At 45.6% G+C, this 13,121-nt stretch overlaps 1 protein-coding gene across 1 annotated transcript in view; it reads left to right on the top strand.

Moving 5' to 3' along the window:
- The first annotated feature begins 4,735 nt into the window (after nucleotides 1-4,735).
- Nucleotides 4,736-13,121, top strand: part of RTN4IP1 (reticulon 4 interacting protein 1) — an 88,761-nt gene continuing 80,375 nt past the window's right edge. The window contains exon 1 of the mRNA XM_083497691.1: nucleotides 4,736-4,841. The gene's annotated coding sequence lies outside the window, so the exon portion shown is untranslated. The remainder of the gene's footprint in view (nucleotides 4,842-13,121) is intronic.

Below are 13,121 nucleotides of genomic sequence, written 5' to 3'. Positions count from 1 at the left end.
GCTCCGGGTCGGGCTCGGGCTCCGGGTCGGGCTCAGGCTCGGGGTCGGGCTCCGGGTCGGGCTCAGGCTCAGGCTCGGGCTCGGGCAGCCACAGCGTCGGCGGTGTTGGCGATCGGCGGCGCGGGGGGATGGCCCTCCCGGGGGAGCCGGCGCTGCTCAATGGGGTTGCCAAGGAGACAGGCCGGCCGCCCCCCTCCCCTGGCCCGGCGTCCCCCGCCGCGCCGGTGCCCGTTATCGAGCTGGTGCGCGCCGGGCGCCCTATAAAAGCCGCGGACGCGCCCACCGCCGCCCGAGATTATTGGGGGGGCTGAGCCCCCCCAAACGAATTTTTGAGGGGGCTCGGGCCCCCTCAAGCCCCATGGAGTCGGCGCCTATGAGTGTACCAAAGCTTTGTAGAGTGATGATGGCAGATTTTGCACTGAGGCACCTGGAGAGAGAGAGAGAGAGAGAGGTGGATCTCGCAGGAACTTTGGAATTGCTTCTGGTCAGACAGCAATGCTTCTTTAGTGCATTTATTTACATCTGTTGAATGCAAAAACAGTTCTCCCATGTTTGGTGTATTGTAAATGCATACGATCTACGCATACACTGGGTTATTCTGGGCCACTGGGACTTGACTTTTGCGTGGTACATACAGTTGCTTTTTCATTTCGGATAATCTCTGATGGGAACGACACACGTAGGAACATAGGAAGCTGCCTTACTCTGAGTCAGACTATTTGTCCATCTATATCACTATTGTCTGCACTGACTGGCAGCAGCTCTCCAGGATTCCAAACTGGGTACATTGTACTCAGCCAGAATTAAATGGTAATAAGAGAAAAAGTTGTGTGTTTATTGCAAGATCTACATAAAAGCTTCACAATCTAAGTGCTTAGTTTCAGTGAGTGTTCTGTTCTTTTCATATGTTCTTAAGGATGGTAAGCTAAAACAGCAAAATATTATTTTTTTGTGACCGGTAGTATTGTGCTGTGCCTGTATCCATTCCCATATGTGATCAGTGCAAATGCTATATGTCAGAGATGGGTGACCTCCAGATGTTGCTAGACTGCAACTCCTACCCTCTATGACCATTGATCATGTGGGCTGGGGCTGATGGAGCCAACCAGCATCCTGGTGGGCCACAAGTCTCCCATCTCTGAGGTAGACTGTGGCTGCTTCCAGATGACCTGTTTGTTGAGCATTTACTCCGCTTTAACTGTGGGTGAGGTTAGAGAACATTGTGTCAAGCCACACTTTCCTGTCACTTTCATAATGGCAAAAGGCCTTAATCCAGGCATGGCCAAACTCGGCCATCCAGATGTTTTGGGACTACAATTCCCATCACCCCTGACCACTGGTCCTGTTAGCTATAAGAGTTGTAGTCCCAAAACATCTGGAGGGCCGAGTTTGGCCATGCCTAAAATCTTGTCACATTCTTGCATCCATGCAGACTATAACCTTCTTAAGGTAGGTACCTGAGAAGATAATAACATTAATTTTAAATAATTTTGCAGAAGTGCATTATTTTTAAGCTAAATCTGTTTACACTTTTACACCATATAAATGCTTCTCCCCTGTTCCCAGATCAACTGCATTCCTTTGGCCGCTGCCAAGTACTAATAGGCAAAACAGAAACAGTTAACATACTTGGACTGAAAGCTGTGATGCTCCTGGAGCTTCAGTAATATTCCAATTTCATTCCCCACCACCCGAAAATAACCGAGACTCATTTGAATGGTCCATTACTTCCAGAAAAAAAATATATGTGAAAGTCAACTCAAAGTTCAGTCACAGGTGCCTTTTGCAATCAAAACACAGAAGCAGCTGGACGTTTGTTTCCCTAATATTTTTAATGGCTGCTTTATAGTCATATGTTGCTTGACATTCAGATTGTGTACACATTACCATTCCAATGCGCTCCCACTGCTGGTGTCTGAAACCGAATACATGTGGTGTTACCCACAATCCATAAGTATCCTGTAGCTTCTTGAGAAATACTCCTGTTGGATGTTCTTTCCCTTGTACCAGCTTCCATTTGATTCAGATATGTAGGCCGTGGTTTTGTTGAGGCATGCATGTTTGAGACAGCCATTGCGCATGCACAGATGACAGCTTCAGCAGGGGAAGGGGGAACAAACCAGGTACTGAGCATAGAGTGAAGGCACCTCTGCCCCCTCTCTGTTGTGAACAGCAACGTTTATAGCCTGTTAGTGATGCGATGCTTTAGTTACAACTGCACATTGCATTAAATGTGGCTTTACAACCGGAACAAGAACATGGCATACCAGTTGTAGTCAGACTGTTTTTAGTCCTGTTAGGTGACTAACTGTGTTCAGCAAACTATAAGGGCCTTTTTCACTTGAGTCAAAAAGTATTCTGCCATGGAGGCTGAGGAGCTGGTTAGACAGCTTTCCCTTAATCTGTTCTACATATGTATTGACAATTCAACCCCAGGGAGTTATGAATAATCTGGAAAGGCACTTCTTCATAACAGGGGCCCATCAACAATAGTAAACAAGGCTGTTAATTTCCTGAGTTCCCTCCCAATTAATTCAGGAGGAGTGGGGCTGGCTGTTCGAAGTGATATCATCGTGCTTTAAACGTATAGTGTGAATGTGGACTAAGTAATACAGTACCCAGAGTAGACCCATTGAGATCCTTACATTACAAGTCAATTTATTTCATTGGGTCTACTCTAGGTATGACTTTGTAGGATATCACCTACAAAATTTATACTGTCATATTTCCATTGGGATATTTCAAATGATTTGTGCCTATTACATCTTCTGCATATATTGTGAAAGATACGTTTTTACTGTTTCTTCAAACATAATTGCATAAGCATCATGCACACACATGTGGTCCAATCCTATGCAGACATAGGTGTGTCTGTTGATTTCAATAGCTATTGGTGTTCTCAACTCTGTGTAGAATTAAGATATTGGTGTATATTTGTAACAAGTGAAGCAGCCCCAAGACTTTTGGTGAAACATCCCACCCATTTCTTCGAGTTGGCAGTCCTGCCTGAAGATCACAAATGATTTCAATCTGGTGATTGCTGAGAATACTTAGCTTCACCTGCCTGTGAGCTGGCTTTGCAAAGCTTGTTATGTTCCTCATTCCTGTCAGGTGTTTTTCCAGTTTCACTTGGGAGGTCTTGGCAGAGTTATTGCCTCTTGCTTTTCCCTGGTTCCTGCAACTCAAGTGTGACAGGGGAAGGGAAGCCAGATTGGTTCACTCTTCCATGGGGGTGAGCTGTAGCAATAGCAACACCTGATAACAAAGCTATTAACTGGACCTGTAAAAAGAGAAGATTTTTGAATCTGAAACTTTGCCAAAATAACTTAGGTAACTGTTTTGTCAAGCCATGCTAAACTTAACATGTTTTGCTACATACAGGTACAAAATAAGTGTATTTTGATAATGTTAGAAAAAGTACTATAATTGCATTTGCATTCCATTCTTTATCCAAGCAGCTTACTGTGAGATAACCTGCCTCATATAACCAACATACTTAAGTCTAATTAATGCATGAAGGGGTTAATACCATAGAGTAAGCTGTCCTGCCAAGCTTAGCTAAATCCACTTCCTCTCACCTTGGGAGGAACTAGGTTTGAGCTGGTTGTTCAACATGGCTCTCACCAGCCATCAAAGCCACTGGCAAGGGGCTGAGGCACTGTGGGCTCCTAGATCTTTTTTTTTTTTGGAACGGGCTGGGCCCCCTCAATGTTCAGAGGGCCCCCTGCACATGGCGTCAGGATGTGTTGTCATGTGTGGGCTCCCTCAATACTCCACAGAAGCTGGTGGCTTTGTTAGCAATTCTTGCTATACCAAAACTTTGGACACTGTAAGTCAGCTAAGTTTTACTGTCCATGCAACTTCTCTGAAACACAGGAATCTGACCTTCAAAGAGTTTGTAAGTAAACCATTTTTTAACTTACCAAATTGTTGTATTTTCCTATGCTGGGGAAGAGGGAAACTTTGGAAAGAAACCTTTTAAGGGAACGTTTTGGAACTCCCTTTAAATGGCATATTTTAAATATCTAATAGCCTATATTTCCATACTTTGTTGCATGTTTTGTGATTTGAAATCTCTGCTGGGGTTCTCTCACCAAAGAGTAATTCTCCCTATTCCCCCATCCAATAATTTTGGAAATTATAGTTCACAGAGCAACCTTAACAATTTTTTCCAGGATTCTTGGGGGGAGGGATATGTTTTCCATGTACTTCAAATGTATGGTGTGTACACGGTCCTAATGAGCTTCATAGGTGAACACTATGCAATCATAGGTGAACACTATGCAAAACGCATTGCTATAAATTTGTTAGTTTAGACAGGAGAGGGTTAATGGAGTCAGATGGGCTGCTGGAGAGACTTCCTTAATAATCAGCATTAAAGTTGCCAGGTGCCCCTTTTGTTAGGAGAATTACAGGTAAAAGGTTCACACAGGCTAGAAAACACCTGGAGACACCTCTGGATAGTGAGGGCCATTTTGACACAAACAAAAAAGCCCCCCCCCCCCTGCCAACCAGATTCCCAGCTGATGTTATCCAGGTCTCCATGTGTGCCTCTAAAGCATGGGTAGGCAAACTAAGGCCCGGGGCCAGATCCGGCCCAATCACCTTCTAAATCTGGCCCGTGGACGGTCCGGGAATCAGCGTGTTTTTACATGAGTAGAATGTGTGCTTTTATTTAAAATGCATCTCTGGGTTATTTGTGGGGCATAGGAATTCATTCACTTTTATTTTTTCCCCCAAAATAGTCCGGCCCCCCCCACAAGGTCTGAGGGACAGTGGACCGGCCCCCTGCTGAAAAAGTTTGCTGACCCCCTGCTCTAAAGGGAAGCCAAGGAAACAAGGTAAGAGTTGTGGGAGAGAGAGAATAACAGGAAGGGACAGAAGGTTTACTTTTAGCTCTGGAAAATGGCTTCAAGGGGGCAACCTATATCTGAAGATCTGATATGAATCAAGGGATTCTGCTCTTGGAGTTCTTAAACCAGTGCTGAGGAAACTGGCCCTCCAAATGTTGTGAAACTTCACCTCCCATCAGCTCCAGCCAGCATGGCCGCTGGTCACCACAATGGAAGTTTTAGTCCCACAACATCCAGAGGGACATAGGTTTCCCCATCACTGCTTTAAGCTGTTTGTCTTCACCTATGCTCAACACAGAATCATAGAATCTTAGAGTTGGAAAGGGACCCAAGGGCCACCTAGTTCAACCCCCTGCAATGCAGGAATTTCTATATTTAGGATTACAAAACTGAGTAAGTCTCCTGTGACTTTGAAAAGAAACCAAGCGTGGGGCCCCTGGAAGTTCCTCCCACTCATAGAAACAGGGCGAGTGTAACAGTACCTTACAAAATAAACATGATGGTTTAGGTGGCTATAAGGCTAAGCTGTGCATCGGGAAGGTCATGGTTCAGGAGGCATCCTTCCCGCTGCCTGCCATGACGTCACTAGCAATGCAAACAAACTTAGAAAAGAAGTGGAGTGGTTTTGGGAAGCTTGCTCACCATGGTCTTGTCAATCAAGCATGCCTAATGCACATCTTGAATGGTTCCGTTCTGTCTGGAGCATGTTGCCCAGGCATTCCGGTATTTTCTGCTTTACAGTCAGTTCCCCGCCCCTTTCTGTAGGCTCCGGTACACGCTCACAGCTGCACTGCTTTTCATGGTATTTTCAGGGCATCTCAGGGTTTCAAGAATCTGGCTGCATTCAGCAGCTTCTGATGCCGTTGTTGGCAGAGCTGAGAAAGCTCGGTCTTTTCCAAGTGCTTTGTTGCACGTTTAGGCAAACCAGTATCTCTCATCCGCAAGCCTTCTCCTGCTTCCCCAGTATGGGAATAAATACTGTATTTCTTTGCAGGTGTATTGCAGCACTGTGGAAACTTCTCTGCTAAGTATTATCATGATAGCTTGAGATCAGACTGCTGATCTTTTTGAAGCGTCTTTAAAATCCAAGCTGTTGGACTGAGCATAATTGCAAATTTGACTGTCAGTAGAGGAATATTGTGAATTTGTTCCCGGAACAGTTGCCAGTGTTGTACTAGATGCATTTCCTTATCCTGGGTGAAGCAAAAGACGTTCAACAGACAAAGACGGTTATGTGCAGGGAGGGGGTGTAATTTGGTAGCGTTCCAAGCAGACCTGAGTAATGTCAAAGGCATCTCATTAAACCGGATCTCAGAGGCAGGTTTGGCATCTCATTTCCATTCTTTTGGGTAAAATATTCTGCTCCAGGATCAAAGGATGTGCTTGTTTCTCTAACATATCTGTCTTTGGACAGTTGAGGTATAAGAGCTTCTGAAAAGAGGCTTATTGAGCCCCTTAAGCATGAAAAACCTGTTCACACTCCCAGGAAAGGAGAGTCTCCCTTGAGCAACAGTCTGCTATAAAGTGCTCTGGTGGCTGCCACTCAAAAAGGAAAAATGGGCTTCTACAACCCATCCTGGGTCAAAGCTGCTTGTGACGTTGACTTCTGGTGGCTCAGATTTTATCTTAGAATAAGCAAAATGAAGCAATAGAGGCGAGTGTTACAGGAAAACGAAATAAACATCAGAAACTCAAGTGCTTACCTGGACTGGTGTTTTATGGGTTTTTGGAACTGTTGTGGACAGTTGTTTTATCTTCCATATTTAAAAACTGCTTTTCCTCCAGGGAAGCATGCAAGGAATTGGTAGTGGATTGTGCCCAGACTTTTGAAACCACTTAGGTAACAGTCATGATAAAAGGATACTCTGGGAATGTAATATAAGGTGTAATAGTACAGCCCCTTAAGCAACAGAGTGAGCATACAGGGGCCCGTGTGGTGTAGTGGTTAGAGTGTCATACTAGCACCTGGGAGACCAGGGTTCTGTTCCCGACTTGATCATGAAGCTCACTGGGTGACCTTGGGCCAGTTGCTGCCTCTCAGCCTGACCTACCTCAAAGGGTTGTTGAGGATAAAGTGGAGTGAAGAGAACGAAGTATGCTACCTTGAGCTCCTTGGAGAAAAGGTGGAATGTAAATGTAAAAAACAAACTAATTAGTAAGTAAATGAATAACAGCTGCAGTATATGGTCAGTTATCTAAGATAATTAAGAACAGAAAGCCCAAGGGCCTTAGTGCATATTTTGTGCAAATATTTGAAATTTGGCCTTGGTGCCATTAAAAAAAATCAGCTTGAAAAAAAAATTAAAGGAGATAAACTATTAGGTAGAGTGAAGTTGCTATATCAGGTAGGAGATTTGGGAGGACATGAGGTGCTGGAGGACATAGCTATGGGTGCCACATGCTCTGCTCTGTGCCCCCTGCAGCCCTCAGGTCCAGTGGAGTTCTGTTCTGTCACCAGTGTTGTAATAAGATCCTACTGTCAATCTAATCCCCAGACATGGGAACCCAAGTGGCTGCTCTGCAAAGGATCGCTGGCATCCACCCACAATGTAATGTTCCTTGGTAAAATGCAACACTCCAGCCATCATTTCCTGTCTGTCCCGTTAGCCTCCCAATATCAGCCTAGGAAACTCCTTATCTAACTCCATTATTCTCATAATACAAGTAGCAATGGGGAAGATTGGGGGTGTGTGTGTCAGCAGCATTGGGACCGGTAGGGTAGAAAGCAGGGAGGCCAACAGTAGCTGGAGCCGGAGACAGTGAGGGGGGAAGCCAGGTAATTTAGTTTTGTCCCCATCTTCCCTGCTACAAGAGCAACACTGAGACTAAGAAGGAGAAAGCTGACAACCAGATACAGTAAATAAGCCATTGGGGGCTGGCAGAGGTGAGGCAGAGGTTGGTGGGACCATGGGAGAGCATTTAACACCTTGGTGTCTCATTCTCATCCTCACATTCCGCTGAAATGTCAGTGGAGCCTGGTGGAACCTAGACCTTGTGGGGCACCTGGGAAGTCCCGCTGCCGACACCGAGGCAGTCTCAGTCCTCTGCTCACTTCTCAATTACAGTGGTGCCTCGCAAGACGAAATTAATCCGTTCCGCGAGTCTCTTTGTCTTGTGGTTTTTTCGTCTTGCGAAGCACGGCTATTAGCGGCTTAGCGGCTATTAGCGGCTTAGCGGCTTTAAGAAAAAGGAAACAAACTCGCAAGAACTCGCAAGACGTTTCGTCTTGCGAAGCAAGCCCATAGGGAAATTCGTCTTGCGGAACGACTCAAAAAACGGAAAACTCTTTCGTCTTGCGCATTTTTCGTCTTGCGAGGCATTCGTCTTGCGAGGTACCACTGTATCGTATTTTTCGCTCTATAGGATGCACCCGACCATAGGACACACCTTGTTTTAGAGGGGGAGAACAAGAAAAAAATTTCTCCCCCTCTCTGCTCAGCGCCCCTTCAGCAAAGCGGCAGAAGAAACGGAGCCCCTACCATTTTTCCTCCCGCTTGGCTGAAGGGGCACTGCGCAGCTTTCCGTCTCTGCTGAAGCTAGGAGAGTCTTGCTCTCCCGGCTTCAGCAAAAGGAACCTGAAGCCTCCAGAGCGCAGCAGGACCTCCCGCTGTGTTCCGGAGGCTTCAGGCGGCTATCCCTGAAGCCTGGAGAGCGAGAGGGGTCGGTGCGCACTGACCCCTCTCGCTCTCCAGGCTTCAGCGAAAGCAACGCGAAGCCTCTGGAGTGTGGAGGGAGTGCTCCCTCTGCACTTCGGAGGCTTTGTGTTGCTATCGCTGAAGCCAAGGAGCCTGCATTCGCTCCATAGGACGCACACACATTTCCCCTTAATTTTTGGAGGGGGAAAAGTGCGTCCTATAGAGCGAAAAATACGGTAAATGCATAGCACTGTGTTTGTAGCACCACTTATGGCATACCTTGTTCAGTGGTGCTCTCTCAAGTCTGTAAAATAACAAAGGAATACTGCCAACTACTATGAGATTGGTTTGTAATAAAGATTCCTTCTGAACATAGCAATTACTATTATTTATTTAGATTGCATTCTATCTATTGACTAATAGAGACTGTCCAGTCTGATACCTGTACATAGATTTAAGAAGTCTGTAAGCACACAGGAGCTTACCTAGGAGTTGGTTAGGTTGGCCTCCACCAAGAGCACAGGCCTCGGGGTGGGGCAAAAATCATGCCTCTCCACACCGATACATCTCCTTGCCAACGGTGCAAGGGACAGGGAGGGGGCAGCGCTGGTACAGCTCCTTGCCAAGGGCGCCCAGGTACGCTTCTGTAAGCACACAATGAAGTACATGTGGTACCCATGAGTAAACAGTCAAGGGCCAGTTTGAGCTGGACTATGTGCTGCTATGGTTCTTGGAAATGTTGTTTTTAAGAGAACTGGAACTTAACTAAAATTGTCCAGCTGGTTAACTTTGAGGAAACAGTCTCTGAAGCCTTAATAGTAGATAAGATGTGGGAGATCAGTGAATTGATCTTGTGACATTCTCTTAAAACACAAACCAACCAGGTGTGTTTTCATGTGTGTGTGTGTGTTCTGGAAAACAGGTTCAGGACTTTAACTTTCCCCCCATTTACCATTTCACCAACCTAAATCAAGTCCCTAAGTTCTTGGGGAAATATCACCTCATTACTAAAATTATGTTGGTGGCTCCTTTTAGAATGTTGTTAGCTATTCACTGAAACTCCCTCCCACCACTCTAGCCCAGAGCTTTCTCAACTGTGCGTTGTGACACAATAGTGTGTTGGCTGCAGTGTGTAGGTGTGTCACGCAGACACTCCCCGTGCTCCTGCTTGCTTTGCTATGTAACTGCAGTTCAACAGAAGCAGACATTTTATATGATTGAAAGTCAAGACAATTATTTCCACTCTCCAGCAAACAGAAAATAAAAAATAGTTGCCCCTGACAAAGGGCCCCAGTATTGCTTCATGAATGGCTTCCTACTGTGCGCTGATGAAGTCCTTTCTTGTTCTGGTTTGATAATAATTACCGTAAGTCCTACCTGGCTGGCCACTGTAGGAGAGAGTGTATGGGACAGCAAGGCAAAGTACGTCCTTTTATTTTCCTTAATTATATTTTTATTTCCATTCATAGAAAAACAGGATATACAACAGTAATACCAGGAAGAACAGGCAGGCAGGCAGGCAGGAAGAAGGCAGCAAGGAAGTGTGTGACCCATACAGTTTCTTTCAGGTCAAGGTTGGAATATGTTCTCCTGCTCTACGCATCCCGTACTTTGTTTATGGCTAAATATTATTATTATTATAATCCATCAGATTTCACTAAGCACTAAGTGTTCCTACAAATGGCAATCCATTAATGGAATTTCTAAGGTCAAACGAGCAAGGGTGGAGCTTTTAAAAAAAGTGGTATTCAACAGTTTCGCTCAGAGTAGACCCATTGAAATTAATAGACCTACCTTGGTAAAGCCCTTATTCAGTGTGTCTGAGTAAAACTAAGTTGCATACCACCCAGTATCTGTAGTTTAATGATAGTCATACCTCGGGTTACAGCCGCTTCAGGTTGCGTTTTTTTGGGTTGCAGACCGCCGAAACCCGGAAGTACCGGAACGGGTTACTTCCAGGTTTCGGCGGTCGTGCATGCGCAGAAGCACTAAATCACGCTTTGCGCATGCACAGAAGCACCGAATCGCAACCCGCACATTTGCAGATGTGGGTTGCGAACACTGTGGGTTGCGAATGTGCATCCCGCACAGATCACGTTTGCAACCCGAGCATCCACTGTACTTTGCTTTTCTTTTTAAATAAAAAAAATGATGAGAAACTTAAGCTGTAACTGGAAGCAGAATATAAATGGGAGAGAGAAAGAGGGGCTTTATATAAAAGGTTGCTGGGAGGTAGATCTCTGGGTGATTTGAAAGGAATAATTAGGGAAGGGGGTCGACAACCAGGAGTGGATGTTTTTGTGGAAGGACAATTCACACCCCGGCCAGCACCTCTTTAATCTTCTACCCTCGGGCAGGAAATATAGAAGTATAATCAGTCGTACCAACAGGCTAAAAAACAGTTTCTATCCGTGGGCTGTTAGGCTGCTGAACGGAAAATAATATAGTGCAACTGACTTTTGGGGTTGGTGACTTGTGCGACAAGCACACAGAGTGCAATGGGATTGAGTGTTTGTGTGTGGGGGAGGGAAGGTTGTACATGGACAATAAAAGTATGATGATGATGATGAACTTGAATCTGGAATCAGTCCCAAATCCTGGGCTGCACATGTGCTCAGAGGCACCATGTTTCTCAGTTCTGAGTGTATGCTTGCCTACCTGATCCCAGTGGTGGACCTTGGGTCTCAAATTTCACCAGTGCCCTTTGCGATGCCAAAATTCCATGCCCCCCCCCGCCTCTCTTGCTCCTTTCTGAATCATAGTTGCAGTGTCCCCTGTGGCATCCTTGAGTCTTCATAACCACTGTGACAGAACTGGTTGGTTGCGCTCCCCTAAATCCACCTCTGCTGATCCATTCTATGATTCTTTTTCACCTGGCTCTTGTTGATGGATCTCAGGAGTAGTAGATACTACAGGTCTGAAATCTGCCCACCCCCATTTTATATCCCTTTCTCCTCATGCCATTCCCCTCCCTCATGACTGAAAGTGCCTCTAACAAGCTTCTTTAAGACACAGATGGGGAAACTGTGGTCCTTAAGGTGTTGCTGGCTCTCATCTGCCACCTGGTCCAGCCAGCATCGCCAATAGGACATGAATGATTGGAGTTGTAGTCCGGCAGCATAGAGAACCATCAGTCCCTTGGCCTTGGCCCTGGGGTAAATGTGTGGGTACCTTTTGAAGCACGGCTGGTTGCTTAGTAAAAGAGTGGCAATTGTTTTGATCCCTATCCAAGGTTTCCCAGAGATTTGTCTTCTCAATTAATATTTTCTAGTAGCCACTATCTTGGGGGAGAGATTTGTCAAAGGCTGCTAAGCAACTATGGAACCTCTGTGACAAAAGGTAGCACACCAGGGGCTAAGTGCAAACATTAAGCAAGGCCAACTCTGTTCAAGTGTTCCTAAAGGACTTCCATCCAGCTGAATGCACTAGGACGGGTCAGCAAACTTTTTCAGCAGGGGGCCAGTCCACTGTCCCTCAGACCTTGTGGGGGGCCGGACTATATTTTTTTTGCGGGGGAAATGAACAAATTCCTATGCCCCACAAATAAACCAGAGATGCATATTAAATAAAATGACACATTCTACTCATGTAAAAACATGCTGATTCCTGGACCGTCCTCGGGCCAGATTTAGAAGGTGATTGGGCTGGATCCGGCCCCCAGGCCTGTTTGCCTACCCATGCACTAGGAGATAAGAGAGAACTGTAGATCTGTGGTCGGATCATTCTTACTAACTTCTCTGTTCATGGCCTATTTATCCATCTCTTCTAAGCCCTCTAAATAAATGCTAAACGGCAGCAGTGGCAGTACATGGAAATAAAAAACATTGGTATGTTTGGGGTTTGGTAACTGGTGCTGCTGTAAGTAGAACAACTGTGCTACTTTGGTGGTTGTGGAGTGTAGGCTGATGAGTATTAATTAAGAGACCAGCAATGTGCAACTTTGTATTGCTACTAGCCATGATAGCTATGCTTTGCCTCGAGCCGGCAGCAGTATGCTTCTGAATACCAGTTGCTGGAAACCACAGGAGGGGTGACGGCTTGGGTCCTGCTAGCAGGTCCCCCCCCCACCCCGGCATCCAGGTGGCCAATGTGAGAACAGGAGGCTGGATTAGGTGGGTTATTGTCTGTGGTCAGGGCTGTGGACAGGGACTTGGGCTCTTTATTCATGCACAGAGTCTACTTCACACCGATAAATTAAAGGGGGGGAGGGAGAGGAAAACACAAATGCTTACATGGAAGAGGCCATGGGAATTGTTTTCAAAATACTATATGAAAATAAAAGGCTCTAAATTGTTTGGCTACCTGCCAGGCTGTCTTGGCAACTGAAAATTATATTGCCGAGAACCTAGCAAAGAATCACTATGCCAGAATAACAACAAAACAGATTGTCTGGGTCATTATGAAAGTAAGCAAAAGAGCCCCACTACTTTATTGTAATGTTAATTTATCCAGAAATGGTTAACAACATTGGCCTGTGCCATGATGAGAAATAGTGTTTGAAGGGCAATCTCCCCCATGCTTTTGTAAAACGAAATTGAAATATGTAGAGTATTTCATTAGCACATCTACTCTGAAAAGTGCTGGGCTGCATGGAAATGTGACATTTGCTTAATAAGTTTGCTCAGTGAAACCC

Source organism: Podarcis liolepis (genome assembly GCF_965112155.1).
Source record: "Podarcis liolepis genome assembly, chromosome: 3".
Taxonomy (NCBI): domain Eukaryota; kingdom Metazoa; phylum Chordata; class Lepidosauria; order Squamata; family Lacertidae; genus Podarcis; species Podarcis liolepis.
The sequence above is the reverse complement of the archived record's forward strand: the minus strand, read 5'-3'. Positions and strand labels throughout refer to the sequence as shown.